Genomic DNA, 23,453 nt, shown 5'->3' with positions numbered 1-23,453 from the left:
TTGATTATGTACTCCTTCAGCAACTCTTGTAAAATGAATGAATGAAATGCACCTAGGAATGCCCTGATTCAATTCTTAGTTGCTCATAATTGAATCCCTTAGAAAGTCCATGAACATATCATATTTATTGCATATCCATGAATGCATGAGATGTATGGGAATGTATGCTATTATATGATATATGCATGCTAATTGGATAATGTGCAAAGTGAGACCTTAATAGTAATTAGAATGACCATAAAATCTTCCAAACAAATGATTAAGTTGGAAATGCTATAATTAAAGTAATTATAACATAGGCCCTCCATTGGGGCATTTTAAGAAATTTTAAATAGTTGCATAAGATGCAATTAATTTAAGAGATTTTCTTAAGAATAATTGTTAAGCATGAGATGTTGTAAATATGTAAATGGTTTAGTGGCCAATATTGGATGTACCTGAGGACATTAAAATTATTTGCATAATTACTGGCTCAATGAGATCAACTTAACTAATGCAAGATAAGTCAATAATGGATGTACCTGAGATTTTGAGCATTAGGGGCTAGGTAAAGGATTGAACCTCACATGAGATGTGATGGGCAAGGAGTTGCTCACTTATAGTTTATTGTAATTCCAATAACGGATGTACTTGAGGATGATCAATAAAATTATAAGAATTCAATCACCCACTAGAAATCCTACTAGGATTTCCGTTTTCTACTTTGGAAGTGTAGGATTCGCTAAGTTAGTGGGAGGACCAATTTGATTGAAAGACCATAATCATTTTGGTTAATTACATGATACATTTACTAATTAATCTGGTTATTTTGTGCAGCTAATTTTCTGAAAAAAATGAGCACAAAACAACCACCACCATCCAATATCCTTGCAAGCATATTTGATCACAATAGGTTGACAGGACCTAATCTGTCTGATTGGCTAAGAAATTTGAAACTTGTCCTGAACCTTGAACATATAAAATTTCTAACAGATGGATGTCAAAACAACTTTTCTCAATGGATACATTGAAGAAAACATTTTAATGGAACAACTTAGGGGTTTTGAATCCCAAGATGGTTCCAAGGTATGCAAGCTAAAGCGATCCATTTATGGGTTGAAACAAGCTTCGAGGAGTTGGAACATCCATTTTGATGAAGCCATTAAATCCTTTGGTTTTATCAAAATTGAGGATGAGCCGTGTGTATATAAGAATGTTAGTGATAGTGCTATCACTTTCCTTGTCTTATATGTGGATGACATACTGTTGATGGGTAATGATACAGGTATGTTGACGACTATAAAGGTATGGTTGTCAAATACATTCTCCATGAAAGACTTAGGGGAGGCAACCTATATTCTTAGGATTCGCATATATAGAGATAGAGCGAAAAGAATAATAGGTTTATCCTAAAGTCTATACTTGGAAAAGGTGTTAAAGAGGTTTAACATGCTTGATTCCAAGAGAGGATTGTTACCAGTGAGACATGGTATCCACCTTTCTAAAGAGATGTCTCTAAAGGCACCTGAAAAAAGAGATAAGATGGCTAGGATTCCATATGCTTCGGCTATTGGAAGTTTAATGTATGCAATGATGTGTACTAGGCCGGATATCGCATATGCTATTAGTTTGACTAGCAGGTATTAATCCAATCCAGGTTTGGAACACTGGATAGCTGTCAAGAATATCCTTAAGTACTTATGAAGAACTAAGGATTTATTCTTGATTTATGGAGGTGGAGACTTGCAATTGGATGGTTATACTAATTCTGATTTCCAATCAGATATCGATGATAGAAAGTCTACCTCTGGATATGTGTTCATTTGTAATAGAGGTGCAGTCAGTTGGAAGAGTTCTAAACAGAGCACGACTGAAGATTCCACTACAGAGGCTGAGTATATTGCTACATCAGATGTTGCAAAGGAAGCTGTTTGGATAAAATGGTTCGTGATAGATCTTACAGTAGTTCCTTCCATTGAGTCAGCAGTTCCACTACACTGTGACAACAATGGAGCAGTCATACAGGCTAAGGAACCAAGGTCTCACCAGAAATCCAAATACATAGAAAGGCGCTACCACATTATCAGAGAAATAGTTAGGCGAGGCGATGTAGCCATGCAGAAAATAGCATCAGCTGAAAATCCAGCTGATCCATTCACTAAGCCTATGTCACAGACTCAGTTAAACCAACATCTTGAGAAGATAGTTCTAAGATATTGTAATGAGTGGCTCTAGTGCTAGTGGGAGATTGTAAGTAGCATGCCCTAGAGCATATCATTTAGTATGTATCTTGTACATATTTTATTAATAAAAGGCATTTCTACTTTGCCGTTTATATAATATATTTATGTCTAATAGAAAAGGTCCATTGATATTTTGTTAGAAATATTATTCTTAAGTTGTTAAGAATATGAGTGACAATATTTCTAGCACAAAGTATCATAAATAGGTTCACAATCGAGGATACTTCATAATAAGGACATGACTTATCTAGAAAGATTGTATTCATATTTGTTCCCAAGTTATTAATATGATATATAAATAAGATGGAATGGTGAGTCTCATGCCATATAACAAACATGATAGGCACTTATAAATGATAAGTAGGCCGAACCAGTGACACTTATGACAAGCACATGGAGTTTACACTTGTCAATGTTTTGACATAAATCATATCAGTGCATATAATCTTTAGACCTGAGATAGCACAGTTATCTTGTATATAGGTAGTTTGACTTTGATACTACTTTCATATTTGTACTGTGTATGGGTATATGGGCATGTGTTGGCTCCTACTAGTTATATATGGAGGTAGGTGTTGATCAAGATGGAATCTTTTCCTATAAGTAGATAGAGATAAAATCCTATGTTCATTTAATTGTTCTTGATGTTTCAAGTTCCTGGCCAGGACAGATAGATTTATAGCAAATGGGGTTTGACATAAACCATGACTCCAGCTTCAGTTGCGATTTTGTAACAGAGAGATTCTAGTGCATGGTAAAATATGATTATAGGTTCATTTAAGATAAACCATATTATTAATTGGGTGGCCATGGCATGCTATGCTAGGTGTTAACCATAGTCTATGAGGTTCATAAAATGATGTAGAGAAATCATTTATGGTAAGAAAAAGTTCTGATGATATTAAGAGTTGATATCATGTCTCATTACCAATTAGTGATGAGCCTAGTAAGTCACACACATACATAAGTTATCACCTATTTAAATATGATTTAATTAATTAATTAAAGAGTTTAGTTGATTAATTAAATAGATTTGGTTTATAATTAAATTGCAAAGTCCCTAGCATGACTTTAAACCAATCTAGATTATTGGATGTATAGTATAAGTTAAATTTATATTTAAAGTGTTTAAATATGAATTTAATTAATGAGAAATTAATTAATACAGATGAATTAATTAATTTATATTTGATATAAATTAATTAGAAGAAGAAAAATAATTATTTTTTGTTAAGAACTCAGAATTAAGACACAGGGGCATTTTGGTCATTTCATAGTATGACACGTGGTGCCATGAGATGGTGACACATGGGATTACACATAAGCTTGGCAAAATTTTTTTTTTAATTATGTAAAATGATTGAAATCAAGATTAAATATAGGTTTGACACTTGGCACAATGTGATTGGGTCACTTAAACCTAGAGCTAATCAAACGGTGACATGTGGCAAGGGTTTAATGTGTTAACCTAGCTATATAAGTGTTGTTATGAAAAAGAAAAACAACCAGCAGCCACTCCTCTTCTTTGTCACACCATTTTGAGGCTCTCCATTTATTCTTCTTCATCTCTCATCAATTCAAAGAGATTAGCCATCAATCTCTTGAATTAAGAATACTAGAAATTGTTTCTAGTGTCGTGTTTACATCTTTAATCTCTTAAAAGGCAGAACTTGAATTTCTAATTAATAGAAAAAGCTTTAGAAGCTGTTCAAGGGCTGCCATAGGTGTTCTTGGGGTGGAAAAACTAGAGGGACAACATCTGGTGTCCTGAAGACAAAGCTCAAAGGCGCAGACACGCTGCAGTGCATCAAGAGGTTAGTGTAATCGTTCTTGACTTAATCTAGGGTTCTAAAATTAATCTGATTAATTTTAAAATCTTAAATGGCAAATACAGATCCAAAAATATATTAAAAAAGTTTTAAAATGTTGTTATCATTGAAATCAAATAGATAAAAATAAATCTTGCATGATGCATGTGACCCCAGGTGAAAATTTTTGAATTCAATGGTATAAACTTGTGTTTTTCATGCTTCCGTTCCTTCACACTTAAGGTAAACCTTATTACTAATTGGGTGGTCATGGCATGCTATGCTAGGTGTTAACCATGGTCTATGAGGTGCATAAAATGATTTAGAGAAATCATTTATGGTAAGAAAGAGTTCTGATGATATTAAGAGTTGATATCATGCCTCATTGCCAATTAGTGATGAGCCTAGTAAGTCACACACATACAGAAGTTATCACCTAATTAAATATGATTTAATTAATTAATTAAAGAGTTTAATTGATTAATTAAATAGGTTTGGTTTGCAATTAGATTGCAAAGTCCCTAGCATGACTTTAAACCAAATCTAGATTATTGGATGTGTAATATAAGTAAAATTTATATTTAAAGTGTTTAAATATGAATTTAATTAATGAGAAATTAATTAATAGAGATTAATTAATTAATTTATATTTGATATAAATTGATTAAAAGAAGAGAAATAATTATTTTAGGTTGAGAACTCAAAATTAAGAAACAGGGGCATTTTGGTTATTTCACAGTGTGACACGTGGCAATATGAGATGGTGACACATGGGATTAAACATAAGCTTGCCAAATGTTTTTAATCATGTAAGATGATTAATATTAAGATTAAATATAGGTTTGACACTTGGCACAATGTGATTGGGTCACTTAAACCTTGAGCTAATCCAAGGGTGACATGTGGCAAGGCTTTAATGTGTTAACCTAGCTATATAAGTGTTGTTGTGAAAAAAGAAAAGCAACCAGCAGCCACTCCTCCTTTTGTCACGCCATTTTGAGGCTCTCCATCTATTCTTCATCATCTCTCATCAATTCAAAGAGATTAGCCATTAATCTCTTGAATTAGGAACACTAGAAATTGTTTCTAGTGTCCTGTTTACATCTTTAATCTCTTAAAAGGCAAAACTTGAATTTCTAATTAATAGAAAAAGCTTTAGAAGCTGTTCAAGGGCTGCCATAGGTGTTCATGGTGTGGACAAGCTAGAGGGACAATATTTGGTGTCTTGCAGACGAATCTCAAAGGCACAAATACACTGCAGTGCATCAAGAGGTTAGTATAATTGTTCTTGATTTAATCTAGGGTTCTAAAATTAATCTGATTAATTTTAAAATCTTAAATGGCAAATACAGATCCAAAAACATATTAAAAGAGTTTTAATATGTTGTTTATCATTAAAATGAAATAGATAAAAATAAATCTTACATGATACATGTGACCCTAGGTGAAAATTTTTGAATTCAATGGTATAAACTTGTGTTTTTCACACTTCCGTTCCTTCAGAGGCATCTTCTCAATCACTTATACTTTGGCCTTGTCCACTTCAATTCCTCCATGTGATACCAAATGTCCAAGCACAATGCCTTCCTGCACCATAAATTGACATTTCTCCCAATTTAACACCAAATCTGTTTCTTCACATCTTTTAAGCACTTTAGAAAGGTTAGATAGATAATTATCAAAAGAAAAAGCACATACAGAAAAATCATCCATGAAAACTTCCATAATTTCCTCAATAAAATCAGAGAAAATGGCCATCACACACCACTGAAAAGTAGCTGGTGCATTACATAAGCCAAAGGGCATCCTTCTATATGCAAGTGTGCCATATGGACATGTGAATGTGGTTTTCTCTTGATCACTAGGATGTATTGGGATTTGGAAAAAACCAGAATACCCATCCAAATAACAAAAATATAAATGTTTTGCTAACCTCTCTAACATTTGATCAATAAAAGGCAAGGGAAAATGATTTTTCCTAGTAGCACTATTAAGCTTCCTGTAATCTATACACATCCTCCACCCTGTGATAATTCTAGTAGGTATCAACTCATTATTTTCATTTTTCACAACGGTCACACCTCCTTTCTTAGGAACCACATAAACTGGGGTAACCCAACTACTATCAGAAATAGGATAAATAATCCCAGCTTCAAGCAGTTTCAAGACTTCTTTCTTCACCACCTCTTTCATATTAGGATTTAACCTTCTTTGATGTTCTATGCTAGCTTTAAAATTATATTCTAAAAGAATCCTATGCATACACAAGGTGGGGTTTATACCTTTTATGTCATCAATGGTGTAACCAATGACTTTCCTATGTGCTCTTAACTCTCTCAACAATTTTTCAACTTGTACATCACTCAAATTTGCATTAATAATGACAGGATAAGTTGAATTAGGTCCAAGAAAAGCATACCTTAATGTAGATGGAAGTGGTTTGAGGTCTACCTATGGTGCGTCCTTCTCATGTAGCAAAGATGGTTGTGCAACTTCATATTTCAATTCTTCAACTTGCAATACTTGATCTATCACACCCTACTCCCCCGTAAGATGTAACATGAACCCGTAGTACACCTAATGAATTACTGTACTTCGCCTACCGATAACCCATTAGATATACTACAAGGCATTTTAAAATAATTTTCGTGAAATTTAAATCATCGATTAAAATCTGGTGTTGTAAAATTTTTTTCAAAATTTCGGCAAAGTACTGCCTGTGTTTTGAGAAAACAGTTCTTCAAACCTGAAAAGGAAAACACTCCCAATATGTTTTCTGAAATACAACTACAATAACTTCATTTCAACTCACAATTCAAATCACAATAATCAAATCAATTCATTTTCAAATCAATCTCATCATAAAGAACATTTCATTGATTACATGACTCAACTTTTATATCACAATAATTTACATTTAATTACATACCAAAATATTTTATAAGAGTTTTTATACAACTGCTCAAATAATTTACATACATATTATTACATGCATACATCAAAACCTGTGTATATGGGTATACCTGGAGCTGATCTGAATGTCTCTTCAAATAAGCTTACTCAATTGCTCTATGCTCTTTTCACCTGCAAAAACATACAAAACTATCGCTGAGTGGTGAACACAGTGGTGCACAACTATAATTTAAAACATAGTACAATATACCTTAACAAAAATTACAGTAATTAATTTGGAAATCTGGATACTCATCAAATTCCAAAACTCAAAATATTCATTGCCAATAATATAAATCATTTGTATAAAATGACTTTGATCACGAAATTCAATTTATCAAATCATAACTAACCATTTAAGGTAATTCCAACAATTTATTGGAAATAAAGATTAATTCCAATAAAATCAATTATACATAAATCCCATTTGAAATCGAAATTCTTTACTATTCAATAACCATTCTTTATCTCGAAAACCATTCTTTATCTCAAAAGCCATTCTTTAACTTAAAAACCATTCTTTATCTCAAAAGCCATTCTTTATCTCAAAAACCATTTTTTATCTCAAAAACCATTCTTTATCTCAAAAACTATTCTTTATCTCACTAAATATGCAAGACTACTCCGAAAGGGCCATCTTCGGGGTGATTCTAACTCCCTATGGTCGGGGAAGTCAAATCAGATTCTAACTCCCTATGGTCGGGGAGGTCGAATCATCGTGCACAGTACACATCACAATAATGAATCTTCCGAAAGGGCCATAACATAAAACTTAGATCTAACCTCTAATAAGAGGAGAATCTAAGCCTTTGCACGTACCATGGTAATCAAAATACAACTAACTCCATTGTCTTCTTAATAAATGAGAGAGACGGGTAATAACCTAGTCAAGCATCCATAGTGAGATATAAAACAATATCACAATCCTTTTAGTTAGCATAAATCACAATATAATTCGATTCAAAGTCAATTCCAATATCCAATAATTTTTATGGTCATCACAATTCAAATCATAAATTTGCATTTTTCCATGCAAATTGCCCATCACAATTCAAAACATATTCTATCACAATTTTCCAAAACATAATTTATTCAATCCACAACAATACTTAATACTTGTGGAAATACCATTTCACAAAGCTAAATTCATACATACTATAACAATTTCAATAATCATTGCATGAAACCCAATGCTTGTTAAACATAATACATAAGAAAAATATGTCATTTAATCATATGAAATATTCAGAACAAAATCAGTTAAAAACTAGTTGTGCACAAACCTGATTTGAGTCGCCCTTAGGCCTTGACTCAATGTTCCTTATGCTTCCCAATATCCTTTTCAACTGAAACATACAATTTAAAGTGTTTCAGTACTCAGTTAAATTGTTTCTAACAATAAAATCGAATATCTAAATTTTCTTGATACTATTCTCTTCAATTCATTTCATTAGTCAACCTATAATGTTGACCTTTAATGCACTCTAGGTGAATTAATTTTAATGTTCCTAATATGTCACATTTTAGAGCCCTTTAGTGTTAGTATATATTACCAATTTCATTTTTAAGTGTATTGTATTTTATTCTAATTTACTAGATTTTGGTGTACTATTTTAACCTAGCTGGATGACCTAGTTACCTCAGTTTTCGGGTTTTGGTCCAAACTACAAACTTGTAGGTCTATGTCTTATTGCACGTGGAGCAAAATTTTAGGTTATTCTGAGTTGTGTAAACCAAGATATGGTAAATTTACCAATGCTGAACATAATGCACTAAAATGGTAGGCTTAGGTCATTTTTAGGTCATTTTCACTTCAGCCAATTTTAGTACCTGAACTTGTACAAGCTATTTGGCTTAGTTCTGGCCATTTTTGGGCTTTGGTGTCTGCATAAGAATTGTAGATATATGTCTAAACTATTCATGGTAAAAATTGTAAGTCAATTGGATCTGTTTTGAGTGAGTTATGGTCGCCCTAATTACTACTATTCATATGGTCAAAAATTCTGGCCTGCGCTTACCTATTACGGATTTGGTCAATTTTTATGTCACTTTGTGGATAGAATTTAGGTAAGCTTCCTGCATGAAAGTTGGCACATTTTATGCCTAGTTTCACCTCCAAATGGTCTCATACCAATTGGAGTCACACACTGAAGATTCTAAGCTAAAACATACACTGCCCTACTACACATTCTTCATCACTTACCAATTACACATTCTATACTTACCAAGTTAACTCTTTCATGCCAATTCTGGTTCGTACCATACTATTAACACACTTAATAACACATTTTGGTCATTTTGGATAGCTTGTAACCATTCTCAACATACACATTATAACTCCGAATTTTTCAAAGTCCATTTACACAATTTAACCACATGAACATACCTCATTTACATATCCAATTCCAATCTATTATACACATATACATGCTGCCACCATAAATAACATAATTCAATAAACCAAACTATGAAACAACACATTTCAACTACACTTTAAAAGTTGTCGAATTACACATCTCTTTCAAATTGCTTCCAAGCTTCCAAAACCAAGTGCACTATCACACATACACTTAGTATACATTATCCAAATTATTTCTATACACATAAACACTTATACTAACATCTTAAACTACCATTAACAAGTAAAAACAAGTTAGAAATAGTGAGTTTCCATGGCTACTGCAATGGTGTGCCACCATTAAAACATCAAACTTCAAAACTTCTTCCACAAAACCACTCACCCCAACATCCACTCAAAGTTTAATGAAACAAGAATGGAGAATACTCACTTACCACTTTTGAAGCTTGACCAAAACCTCACCAAACCTCCTTAAAGTTACTACCAAAATCTTCCTTGCAAGGTAAGGATTAACTTTAAAGAAAGGACTTAGTGGAAAGGATGGCTCCAAGTGGGTTGCATGGAGCTTCACTCAAACGGCCATGGAGGTTTTCTCCCAAAGGATTCGGGTGGTTTGCTTAAGGAAGAAGATGAAGGAATCCTCTGCCCATACTGATTAAAAACTCCACTTTGAAGGTGTTAGTGGAGCACTAAGTAAGTTTATTATTTGTTTAATCCAAGGTTTTCACAATTCTGACATTTATCCTCTTTTCTTTTACTATTTAAATTATGGACCACCATTTTAATTTTCATGATATTTTTAAAGTTTAATATCATTTATTTTTAATGAAAATTTAGGTCAAAAGGCAACTTGGGGTGTCAATTGACCACAATGCCCTAATTCGGGTTGCTTTTTGGCTTTTTCGGTAACACCGATTTTTCATTTTTCTTTGTACTAATTATTTAATTTTTCTTTCAAATTTCTAATATCATTTATTTTTCAATAGATGTTTATTTAAGTCCCAAAAATATTTTCTAGGGTTCTCCATGGTCCAAGGCTAGTCCACGGCCCATGCCGCAACTTCCTGGCACAGTCACCCATCAGCACGGTTTTATCCGTTTAGCTTAGTTCCATTTTCTCTCTTTTATTTTTTTTGTATTTTCCTCTATTGTATTTCACTATCTTATATCTCCACACTAATATTTAAATAAAATTCCAAGCATCCTAGCTGTCTGGGCAGACACTGTCATCAGAATAGTAGAACGCAATACAGAACATAGGGGTGTTACATGATCTCCCACAACTTCTTGTGTAGCTTCCAAGATTTGAGCAAAAGTTGCAACTTCAGGATTTTCATCCTTTGTTGTTCTACTATGTACCAAACAATTCTCCAAAGGGTCCTCAGGATATCTTTCCTTAAATTCTGCTTCCACAATCTCATCAATAACATCCACCCTTAAACAAGGATCAACTCCATGATGTTTCTTTAAAGTATGATTCAAATTAAATTCCACCTCCTCTTCTCCAACTTTTAATGTCAATCTGTCATTCTTTACATCAATTATAGCCCCTACTGTGGCTAAAAATGGCCTTCCCAATATGATAGGTATGTGAATATCCTCTTCCATCTCAAGAACAACAAAATCCATAGGAATAAAAAATTTTCCAACCTTCAATGGCACATTCTCCAAAATTCCCACTGGATATTTGATGGATCTGTCAGCTAGTTACAAAGAAATGGTGGTGGGCTTCAAATCTCCTACCTTCAGCTTTTCACAAATGGAGAGTGGCATTAAGCTTACTCTATCTCCAAGATCACACAATGCCTTTTCAATACTAGTATCCCTAATGTGACAAGGAATAGAGAAACTTCCTGGATCCTTCAATTTTGGTGGAAGTTTATTTTGCAAGAGAGCACTACACTCCTCTGTTAATGCTACAGTTTCATAATCTTCTAATCTCCTCTTGTTTTACAAAATTTCTTTCAGGAATTTAACATATGATGGCATTTGAGAAATTGCATCTATAAATGGAATGTTGATGTATAACTTCTTCAAAACATTCAAAAATTTCCCGAACTGCTTATCTAGCTTTGCTTTCTGAAACCTCTGAGGATATGGCAATGGTGGCTTGTATGGTGGTGGAGGCACATACTTTTCCTCTTATTCTTTTTCAATTTCCTTCTTCTTGTTTGCTTCCTCATTAACTTCATCATGATTCGAAATAGATTCATTTTTGTCTTCATCTTCTTTCTTCTTTTCCTCTTCTATCTCATCTTCATTTTTATTTCCCAAAATTTTCCCACTCCTTAGGATCACTGCCTTGCAATGTTCTCTAGGATTCTTTGGTTGACTTGGAAGTTTTCCTTATGCTTTGCTGAAAGAGCTTGCTTGTTGAGCTATTTGGTTTTCCAACATCCTGTTATGAGTGGCAAGCTGGTCTATCCTTGAAGTTAATTGTTGAATCATTTCTCCTTGTTTCTGTTGAGCAGTTAAGAAATTCTCCATCATAGACTTAAAAATTGAATCTTGGTCTAAAGACTGAATTGGTGGTTGTGGAATAGGTGCATTTTGATTCCTTTGTGGTGGAAATCCAGGTGGTACTCTATTTTGCTGAAAATTCTATTGTTGTTGCTGAAAATTAGGATGTTGTTGATAATTCTGTTGTTGCCCTTGTCGACCTCCCCAAGAAAAGTTAGGGTGGTTCCTCCATGCTGGATTATATGTAGCAAAAAAAGGATTACCAACTGGTTTCTGATGGTAATTCCTAACAAAATCAACTTGCTCATTTCCAAACTCTTGCCCATAGGAAGGAAAATCATTAATACAATGCATATTTCCCGCACCAACATCTTCTGTATGACTAGATCATCCCATTGATGAGTCAACCTTCATGCTTAACTTATCCATTTTTCTTATCAAAGCATCAAATTTGGCATTGAACATACTCATGGCATCTAATTCATATACACCAGCTGGTGGCTTTTTCATTTCATTTCTTTCATAGCTCCATTGATAACTGTTGTAAGCAATTTTATCAAATGCTGAATAAGCTTCATCTTCTGACTTTTCCATAAGATCACCTCCTTAAGATGCATCAATTATACTTCTAATTGCTGGAGAAACACCATTGTAGAAATGTTGAACCAGCATCCATCTAGGGATTCCATAATGTGGACATCTCTTTTGAAGATCCTTATATCTCTCTCAAGCTTCATAGAGACTCTCATCATCCCTTTGTCTGAAAGAAGTTAATTCATTTCTCAATTTCGTAGTTTTGCTAGGAGGAAAGTATTGAGCCAAGAAAGCTTATGACAACTCATCCCAAGTAGTTATTTAACCCGAAGGTAATGAATGCAACCACTCCCTAGCACGATCCTTTAAAGAAAAAGGAAATAATATCGATCGAATGGCATCATCTGACACTCCATTTATCTTCAGCATGTCACTAATTTCAAGAAAATGTGCAAAATGCACATGTGGATTCTCAGTAAGACCTCCCCCAAACTGTGATTGTTGAACCATTTGATAAAGTGAGGGCTTCAACTCAAACTTCTTTGCTTCCACTCTAGGCTTTGTAATACATGGTCTAAAATCTCCAAAATTAGGAAAAGCATGATCCTTAATTGATCGGTTGTTGTTTGCCATAGCTTCTATCACTTATTGCTCTTGATGTTGCTCTTGCTGTCTTTGAATTCTGAGTTTAGCTTTTCCTCTTTTTGACTATGCTCTTAAAGCTTTAGCTGTCTTTTCAATCACAGGATCAAAAATTAAATCAATTTCTGCACTTTTTGTTCTTCTCATATAAAAGATATGTACCTAAAAAACTAAAATAAGAAAATCTCAAAGTAAAATGACAAAGAAGCGAAATTAAAATAAGAAATAAAATGCCTAAATTAACCAAACAATCAATCGTCTAATATTAAACAAAACAAATACCTGGCAACGGCGCCAAAAACTTGTTTGCATACTCCGCAAGTATACGGGTCGTTCAAGTAGTAAAGAAAAGATATCGTTCCATAGAGATTTGTTGTTTGAGTACCAAACTATAAATCTCATGATTATTTAGGCTATCGATAATTTGTGACAAAAATAGAGTAAGAGATGCAGCAAATTAAATTGGAAAATAAGGAAATTATAATGAATTAAGCAATTAAAATTCTAAGCACTATACTAATTTACTAATTCAGCAAGTAACAAAAGATTTAATTAATTAATGGTAAAAATTAACTCCAGAGTTGAGGTTCATGAAGTAAATTTCATTAGGATTTGGATAGGCAAAGCCAAGATTAAGGAAAATACAAGTTTGAAGGAAGTTGATTCTGATTTCCTTTAATTTCTCTTTCAAGCAAACTAATGAGTGCTTTAAATGAAACTAAACCCCATTCTCATGTGATGTTTAATTACCCAAAACCCTTTAAGCATTTTAATCAACTTGAAATTCCTTTTAATCCACTAGTTTATTTCTAACACTAGATGATTAAGTTCATTATCTTGATTATCTATCATAGATTCTCACCTCTCGGTCCTTCAATCTAGGATTAAGAACAAAACCCAAAGGGTACCAACAATGGGTATGTAAATAAGCAAACAAGAAAAGAATCAAAGCTTATATATACTAAAAATTTGGTTAAAACTAGTCCAAATCTACAAATAAAACTTAAATCATTACACCCAACTCTGAAATCTTAAGTATCTACTCACTCATGCTTGTATTTACAAGTAGAACATATGAAATAGAGCAAGAAAACATGAAAATAAAACTAAAAATAAAAGAACCTAGAAGAAGAAGATCCACATCTCTGAAAAAGGAAGCTGAAAAATATCACCCTGCAGGTGTTCTTCCTCCAAAAATGCTGTGATTCCCTCTTCCTCTCTCTTTTGATTTTTCTCTCTCTTTCTCCTTATGGTAAAAATGAGAATATGATGATTTTATATCCTCTCAAGGGTTGCCCTAAAAATAGTCTCTAAAGGGATAAGGATAAAAGATGTAAAAGGTGTGAGAAGTGAAAAATTTTCCATGTCAGCAATTCTGCCAGCGCCATCCCACATGCCTCATGTTGTTTTAAGTTGTTTTCCACATGCCTCATGTTAATTCAGAGGAGGAGCTTTTAGATTCTGCACAGCCAGCTACATGGGGCATGTGGGAGTCCCTGAAAGTCCCGGCGTGTTTTCTCCAAAATCTCTGTTTACACGACCCGCCACAAGGGGCATGTGGAGGCCCATAAAACTTTCGGCGTGTTTTGTTCCAAAGTCTCTGTTTACAGGACCCAGTGTGAATTTACATGCCTCAAGTTGATTTCTGCTGGGTAACTCTTATCTTTACACGACCTTCAACACGAGGCATGTGGAGGTCCTTGAAAGTCTCGGCTGGTCTTCTACTTTAAGCAAATTTTTTTTACTTTTCACTCTACTTTAATCTTCCAAATCACTTTAAATTTCTTTTATATGGACCTTTTTGCCTTTAAACCTTATTAAAACCTATCAAAAACATTAAAATTCTAAAAATCAAATATAATGAAACTAAAAATAACAAATTAACTAAAATAAGCATAAAAAGCATAGAATTACTAAACTAAAAAGGCAAAATGGATGGAAAACTACTCTAAAATATCTATATAAAATGGGTTTATCAACAAACCACAAACTACTACCCATTACAAAATACAAAAACAAAATTTCAAAAGGAACCTAAAGCTCCTACCACTGATGCACTGCAGATGAGATGTGACTCTAACTCTATGTAGATCTGTGACCTCACCCAGTCTGTGGTTTGTTAAGCTCTCTATCTGTCTCTCCAGAACCTATGCGTGGAAAAAAGAGATGCGCTAAGCAATAATGCTTATTGGTGCCAATAATAAAATAAAAAGAACCAAAAGAAAATAAATATGCAATGTGTATATTGATGTCTCATGTAAACAAATTTTTTGTAATTATTTGTAGTCTATTTATTTGGCACTTGTTATATCAATGATTTCATTAAATTTATCAACTTCCATTTTGGGTTGCCCAATTAACCTATACTAGATTACTGGACTAGATAAATGGGTAAACTGGCACTAGTTACCAAGTGCCTCGGGCTGTCACACCATCAGTCACGTATGTATCTCCCGGTGTGCAACAGAACAGCTGATAAGCTGTAATAAACATTAGGCACAAGGCCAAGTATCATCATAATATCAGAATGGCTAAAAGCCATACAATCTCAGAATGGCATAATGCCATATGCAGTACTGCTAACTGAACCCTATTGGCATGCCAACCTATCCAAACCAATCTTACTAGGTGTACTAGGGTACATTACAAAGTTATTGATTGAATTTTCATGTTTAACATGTAAGGTTACTATTCATTTTACTATTTAGGTCAAATTATTGACTTTCCAATGCATAATAGTTACATGAGTACTAATCACATAAATTTACCACATTTTGGTTCCCAAAAGTGTTGGCATTAGTTGCTAATTCATACTTCTAACCAATGGAGAATAAATCATAAATTTCAGTTTTGGAGGCTAGAGATTATTGTTCTATTAAGCCATTCTACAGTGAGAATTTGCCCAAATGTTCTTCATCAAAGTTATTCCTCATTGTGTCTAGTTACATTTCACTTTTTAAATCACTCTATTTGGAGTTTTTTAGCTCAATTTATGGCCTAAATGTAGGAGCGGAAGCATAAAAAACATAAGTTTATATCATTGAATTCAAAATTTTTCACCTAGGGTCACATGCATCATGCAAGATTCATTTTTATCTATTTGATTTCAATGATAAACAACATATTAAAACTCTTTTAACATGTTTTTGGATCTACATTTGCCATTGAAGATTTTAGAATTAATCAGATTAATTTTAAGAACCCTAGATTAGATCAAGAACAAGTGCACAAACCTCTTGATGCACTACAGTGTGTTTGGAACCTTTGGGATTCATCTTTAGGACACCAGATATTATCCCTCTAGCTTTTCCACACCAAGATCACCTATGGCAGCTCTTGAACTACTTCTAAAGCTTTTTCTATGAATTAGAAAATCAAGTTTTACCTTTTGAGAGATTACAGATGTAAACAGGACACTAGAAATAATTTCTAGTATTTTTAATTCAAGAGATTATTTGCTAATCTCTTTGAATTGATAAAAGATGAAAAAGAAGAGAAGGGATGGCAGCCAAGGGTGGCGGCACAAAGAGAGAATGAGCAGTTTGTTATATTGTTCTTTCATCCTTACACTTATATAGCTAGGTCACCACTTAAAACCCTTGCCACATGCCACCTTTTGATTAACTCTAGTTTAATTGACCCAATCACTTTGTGCCAAATGTCAAACCTACATTTAATCTTGACTTTGATCATCTTACATGATTAAAAGACATATGGCAAGCTTATGTGTGATGCCATGTGTCATCATCTCATGGTGCCACATGTCACCCTGTGAAATGACCAAAATACCCCTGTGTCTTAATTTTGAGTTCTCAACCCAAAATAATTATCTCTCTTCTTCTAATCAATTTATATCAAACATAAATTTATTAATTAATTTCTCATTAATTAAATTCATATTTAAACACTTTAAATATAAATTTAACTTATACTATACATCCAATAACCTAGATTTGGTTTCAAGTCATGCAAGGGACTTTGCAATCTAATTGCAAACCAAACCTATTTAATTGATCAATTAAACTCTTTAATTAATTAATTAAATCATATTTAATTTAATGATTACTTGTGTATGTGTGTGACTTACTAGGCTCATCACTAATCGGCAATGAGACATGATATCAACTCTTAATATCATCAGAACTCTTTCTTACCATAAATGATTTCTCTAAATCATTTTATGCACCTCATAGACCATGGTCAACACCTAGCATAGCATGCCATGGCCACCCAATTAGTAATAACGTTTATCTTAAATGAACATATAATCATATGTTACCATGCACTAGAATCTCTCTATTGCAAAATCCCAATTTGAGCTGGAGTCAAGGTTTATGTCAAACCCCATTTGCTATGAATATTATGTTCTCTTTTAATTCCAGTTCTTGATTAAAAAGATTTTCTCATCAGAAACTCTTTTCTGATTAAATCTATCTGTCCTAGCCAGGAACTTGAAACATCAAGAATAATTAAATGAACATAGGATTTTATCCCTATTTACTTAGGGTAACAGATTCCATCTTGATCAACACCTGCCTCTATATATAACTAGTAGGAGCCAACACATGCTCATATACCCATACACAGTACTAGTATGAAAACAATATCAAACTCAAACTACCTATATACAAGATAACTGTGCTATCTCAGGTCTAAATATTATATGCACTGATATGATTTATGATAATGCATTGACAAGAGTAAACTCCATGTGCTTGTCATAAGTGTCACTGGTTCGACCTAGTTATCATGTATAAGTGCCTATCATGTTTGTTATATGGCATGAGACTCACCATTGCATCTTATTTACATCTCATATAAATAACTTGAGAACAAACATGATTACAATCTTTTTGGATAAGTCATGTCCTTATTATAAAGTATCCTCAATTGTGAACCTATTTACGATACTTTGTGCTAGAAATACTGTCACTTATATTCTTAACAACTTAAGAATAGAATTTCTAACAAAATATCAATGGACCTTTTCTATTACACATACATATATTATGTAAACGGAAAAGTGAAAAGATGTACAAGATACATACTAAATGATATGTTCTAGGGCGTACTGCTAACAATCTCCTACTAGCACTAGAGCCACTCATTACAATATCTTAGACCCATCTTTTCAAGATATCGGTCTAGCTGAGTTTGTGACATAGGCTTAGTGAATGGATTAGATGGATTTTCAGCTGATGCTATTTTATGCATGGCTACATTGCCTCGCCCAACTATTTCTCTGATAATGTGGTAGCAACTTTCTATGTGTTTAGATTTCTGGTGAGACCGAGGCTCCTTAGCCTGTATGACTGCTCCATTGTTGTCATAGTGAAGTGGAACTGCTGACTCAATGGAAGGAACTATTGCAAGTTCTGTCATGAACTTCTTTATCCAAACAGCTTCCTTTGCAGCATCTGATGCAGCAATATACTTGGACTCGGTAGTGGAATCTGCAGTCGTGCTCTATTTGATACTCTTCCAACTGATTGCACCTCTATTACAACTGAACACATATCCAAAGGTAGACTTTCTACCATCTATATCTAATTGGAAATCAAAATCAGTATAAACATCCAATTGCAAGTCACCACCTCCATATATCAATAATAAATCCTTAGTTCTTCTCAAGTACTTAAGGATATTCTTGACAGCTATCCAGTGTTTGAAACCTAGATTGGATTGATAACTGCTAGTCAAACTAATAGCATATGCGATATCTGGCCTACTACATAGCATTGCATACATCAAACTTCTAATAGCCGAATCATATGGAATCCTAGCCATTTTATCTCTTGCTTTAGGTGTCTTTGGAGACATCTCTTTAGAAAGATGGATACCATGTCTCACTGGTAATAATCCTCTCTTGGAATCAAGCATGTTAAACCTCTTTAATACCTTTTCCAAGTATAGACTTTGGGATAAACCAATTATTCTTTTCGCTTTATCTCTATAGATGCGAATTCCAAGAATATAGGTTGCCTCCCCTAAGTCTTTCATGGAGAATGTATTTGACAATCATACTTTTATAGTTGTCAACATACCTGTGTCATTACCCACCATCAACATATCATCCACATATAAGACAAGGAAAGTGATAGCACTGTCACTAACCTTCTTACATATACATGGTTCATCCTCATTTTTTATAAAACCACATGACTTAATGGCTTCATCAAAATGGATGTTCCAACTCCTTGAAGCTTGTTTCAACCCATAAATGGATCGCTTTAGCTTGAATACTTTGGAACCATCTTGGGATTCAAAACCCCTAGGTTGTTCCGTGAAAATGTTTTCTTCAATATATCCATTGAGAAAAGCTATTTTGACATCCATCTGCCAAATCTCATAATCATAATATGTAGCTATTGCTAATAGAATCCTAATTGATTTAAGCATGGCAACAGGCGAGAAAGTCTCCTCATAGTCAATTCATTGCCTTTGGCAAAACCCTTTCGCTACTAGCCTTGCCTTATAGGTCTCTACCTTTCCATCAGAACCAATTTTCTTCTTGAAAACCCATTTTCTCCCTATAGGTACAATACCTTCAGGTGGGTCAACAAGATCCCAAACTTCATTCTTATACATGGAATCAATCTCGGATTTCATAGCATCAATCTATTTTGAAGAGTTTATATCTGATATAGCTTCTTCATAAGTAAGTGGATCATCTCCATGATCTACTTCTTCATGAGTAGATCACTCTTATTCATCTTTATGAAGAAAACCATATCTCACTGGAGGGTGAGATACCCTGGTTGTTCTACGAGGAATAGCTGTTGATGTTAGTAGTATGCCCTAGAGCATATCATTTAGTATGTAACTTGTACATATTTTTATTAATAAAAAGGCATTTCTACTTTTTCATTTACATAATATATTTATGTGTAATAGAACAGGTCCATTGATATTTTGTTAGAAATATTATTCTTAAGTTGTTAAGAATATGAGTGATAATATTTCTAGCACAAAGTATCATAAATTGGTTCACAATCGAGGATACTTCATAATAAGGACATGACTTATCCAGAAAGACTGTATTCATATTTGTTCCCAAGTTATTTATATGAGATATAAATAAGATGGAATGGTGAGTCTCATGCCATATAACAAACATGATAGGCACTTATAAATGATAAGTAGGCCGAACCAGTGACACTTATGACAAACACATGGAGTTTACTCTTGTCAATGTTTTGTCATAAATCATATAAGTGCATATAATCGTTAGACCTGAGATAGCACAGTTATCTTGTATATAGGTAGTTTGAGTTTGATACTGCTTTCATACTTGTACTGTGTATGGGTATATGGGCATCTGTTGGCTCCTATTAGTTATATATGGAGGTAGGTGTTGATCAAGATGGAATCTGTTCCTCTAAGTAAATAGAGATAAAATCCTATGTTCATTTAATTGTTATTGATGTTTCAAGTTGCTGGCCAGGACAGATAGATTTATTCAGAAAAGGGTTTCTGATGAGAAAATCTTTTTAATCAAGAACTGGAATTAAAAGAGAATATAATATTCATAGCAAATGGAGTTTGACATAAACCATGACTCCAGCTTGAGTTGGGATTTTGTAACAGAGAGATTCTAGTGCATGGTAACATATGATTATAGGTTCATTTAAGGTAAACCTTATTACTAATTGGGTGGCCATGGCATGCTATGCTAGGTGTTAACCATGGTCTATGAGATGCATAAAATGATTTAGAGAAATCATTTATGGTAAGAAAGAGTTCTGATGAAATTAACAGTTGATATCATGTCTCATTGCCAATTAGTGATGAGCCTAGTAAGTCACACACATACACAAGTTATCACCTATTTAAATATGATTTAATTAATTAATTAAAGAGTTTAATTGATTAATTAAATAGGTTTGGTTTGCAATTAAATTGCAAAGTCCCTTGCATGACTTGAAACCAAGTCTAGATTATTGGATGTATAATATAAGTTAAATTTATATTTAAAGTGTTTAAATATGAATTTAATTAATGAGAAATTAATTAATAGAGATTAATAAATTAATTTATATTTGATATAAATTAATTAGAAGAAGAGAAATAATTATTTTGGGTTGAGAACTCAAAATTAAGACACAGGGGCATTTTGGTCATTTCACAGTGTGACACGTGGCACCATGATATGGTGACACATGGGATTACACATAAGCTTGCCAAATGTTTTTTAATCATGTAAGATGATTAAAATCAAGATTAAATATAGGTTTGACACTTGGCACAATGTGATTGGGTCACTTAAACCTAGAGCTAATCAAAGGGTGACATGTGGCAAAGGTTTAATGTGTTAACCAAGCTATTTAAGTGTTGTTATGAAAAGAAAAAACAACCAGCAGCCACTCCTCTCCTTTGTCACGCCATTTTGAGGCTTTTCATCTATTCTTCTTCATCTCTCATCAATTCAAAGAGATTAGCCATCAATCTCTTAAATTAAGAACACTAGAAATTATTTATAGTGTCCTGTTTACATCTCTAATCTCTTAAAAGGCAGAACTTGAATTTCTAATTAACAGAAAAAGCTTTAGAGGCTGTTCAAGGGCTGCCATAGGTGTTCTTGGTGTGGACAAACTAGAGGGACAACATCTGGTGTCCTGAAGACGAATCTCTAAGGCGTAGACACGCTGCAGTGCATCAAGAGGTTAGTGTAATCGTTCTTGATTTAATCTATGATTCTAAAATTATTCTGATTAATTTTAAAATCTTAAATGGCAAATACAGATCCAAAAACATATTAAAAGAGTTTTAATATGTTGTTTACCATTGAAATCAAATAGATAAAAAAAAAATCTTGCATGATGCATGTGACCCTAGGTGAAAATTTTTGAATTCAATGGTATAAACTTGTATTTTTCACGCTTCCGTTCCTTCAGTAGATGTTTCATCAATAGATGTAGGTTGACTAGATGGATAAAATCCATCTAATCTGTTGGTTGGTTAGAATTCTCCAATTCTAACTCTATTTGCCTTCCTTTGCCTCCTTCGTGAACAAATTGTTGTTCAAGAAATGTGGCATCTCTACTTGCAACAACCTTTTGTGATGTAGACAAATAAAAATAATATCCAAAACTATCTTTTGGATATCCAACAAATCGACCCTTTTCTGATCTAGTTTCCAATTTATCAGTGTTCAGCTTTTTGATATAAGCTGGACAACCCCAAATTTTAACATGCTTAAGACTTGGTTTTCTTCCATGCCATATCTCATAAGGTGTGGAAGATACTGATTTTGATGGAATCCTATTCAGAATATGCAAAGCTGATTCTAATGCAAATCACTAAAAGGAGATTGGCATTTCAGTATAGCTCATCATACTATGTACCATATGCAATAGGGTACGATTTCTCCTTTCAGATACACCATTCAGCTATGGTGTTCCTAGAGGAGTCAGCTAGGAAACAATGCCATGCTCTCTCAAGTATTCATCAAATTCAGTACTCAAGTATTCACCTCCACGATCTGATCGAAAAGCTTTAATACTCTTTCCTGTTTAATTTTCTACTTCAGATTTAAATTCTTTGAACTTTTCAAAGGATTCATGTTTGTATTTCATCAAATACAAATACCCAAACCTTGATTTATCATCAGTAAAGGTAATAAAGTAATGAAAGCCACCTCTAGCCATTTCTTTAAATGGACCACATACATCACTATGTATTAACTTAAAAATATTTTCAGCTCTTAGCCCTTATCCTACAAAGGGTGATCTAGTCATTTTGCCCTGAAGGCAAGATTCACAAGTTAGAGTAGGCTCAAAGCCCAATGAGGTTAAAATCCCCATTTTCGCCAGTTTTGTAATCCTATCTTCTGCAACATGACCTAACCTTAAGTGCCAAATATTGTAACATCCTCATTTTCATAGTCCATACGTCCTAATGTTCCGACGGCTAATGCCTACCCCGGAAAGTCGAAATGTCTGGAATTACACTGTAATGACAGTGAGGAAGTATAAAATAATGAAATATATGATAAGAAAAATTAAGAAAAAATAAAAGAGATAAAATGTGACTAATTTAAATGAGCCAAACCCGTAGCGATGGGTGACCACACCGGAAAGTTACGGCGAGGACCGTTGACTAGCCCTGGACAGCGAGGAACTCAGGAAAATATTTTTGAGACATAATTAAAGGTCTACAGAGGTGTAATTGACATTGAAAATGTCAAAGAAAAGTTAATAAGTTAGTATAAATGAAAAACAAAAATTTAAGGATTAGGTGGTACAAGGAGTAAATCGGTAGCACTGAAAAAGTCCAAATTTAATTCAAAAAGGGGCATTTTGGTCATTTGACATCTAGAGTTGCCTTTTGACCTAAATGTCCATTAAAAATAAGTAGTATTAAATTTTGGGAACCCCATGAAAAAGGAAATTAAATGTGTAATGAAAATTAAGGAAAATATGGGGGGATTAAATTGAATTATGAAACTTTGGATTATTAAAATATTAATCTAAGTTA

The 23,453-nt window shown here is 33.5% G+C and overlaps 1 non-coding gene across 1 annotated transcript; it reads left to right on the top strand.

Moving 5' to 3' along the window:
• Positions 1-12,483: 12,483 nt before the first annotated feature.
• LOC131175070 (small nucleolar RNA R71) lies at positions 12,484-12,590 on the top strand. The gene has a single exon (XR_009145230.1). It is a non-coding gene; the product is annotated as a small nucleolar RNA R71 (small nucleolar RNA).
• Positions 12,591-23,453: the final 10,863 nt, after the last annotated feature.

Source organism: Hevea brasiliensis, chromosome 16 (genome assembly GCF_030052815.1).
Source record: "Hevea brasiliensis isolate MT/VB/25A 57/8 chromosome 16, ASM3005281v1, whole genome shotgun sequence".
Taxonomy (NCBI): Eukaryota; Viridiplantae; Streptophyta; class Magnoliopsida; order Malpighiales; family Euphorbiaceae; genus Hevea; species Hevea brasiliensis.
The sequence above is the reverse complement of the archived record's forward strand: the minus strand, read 5'-3'. Positions and strand labels throughout refer to the sequence as shown.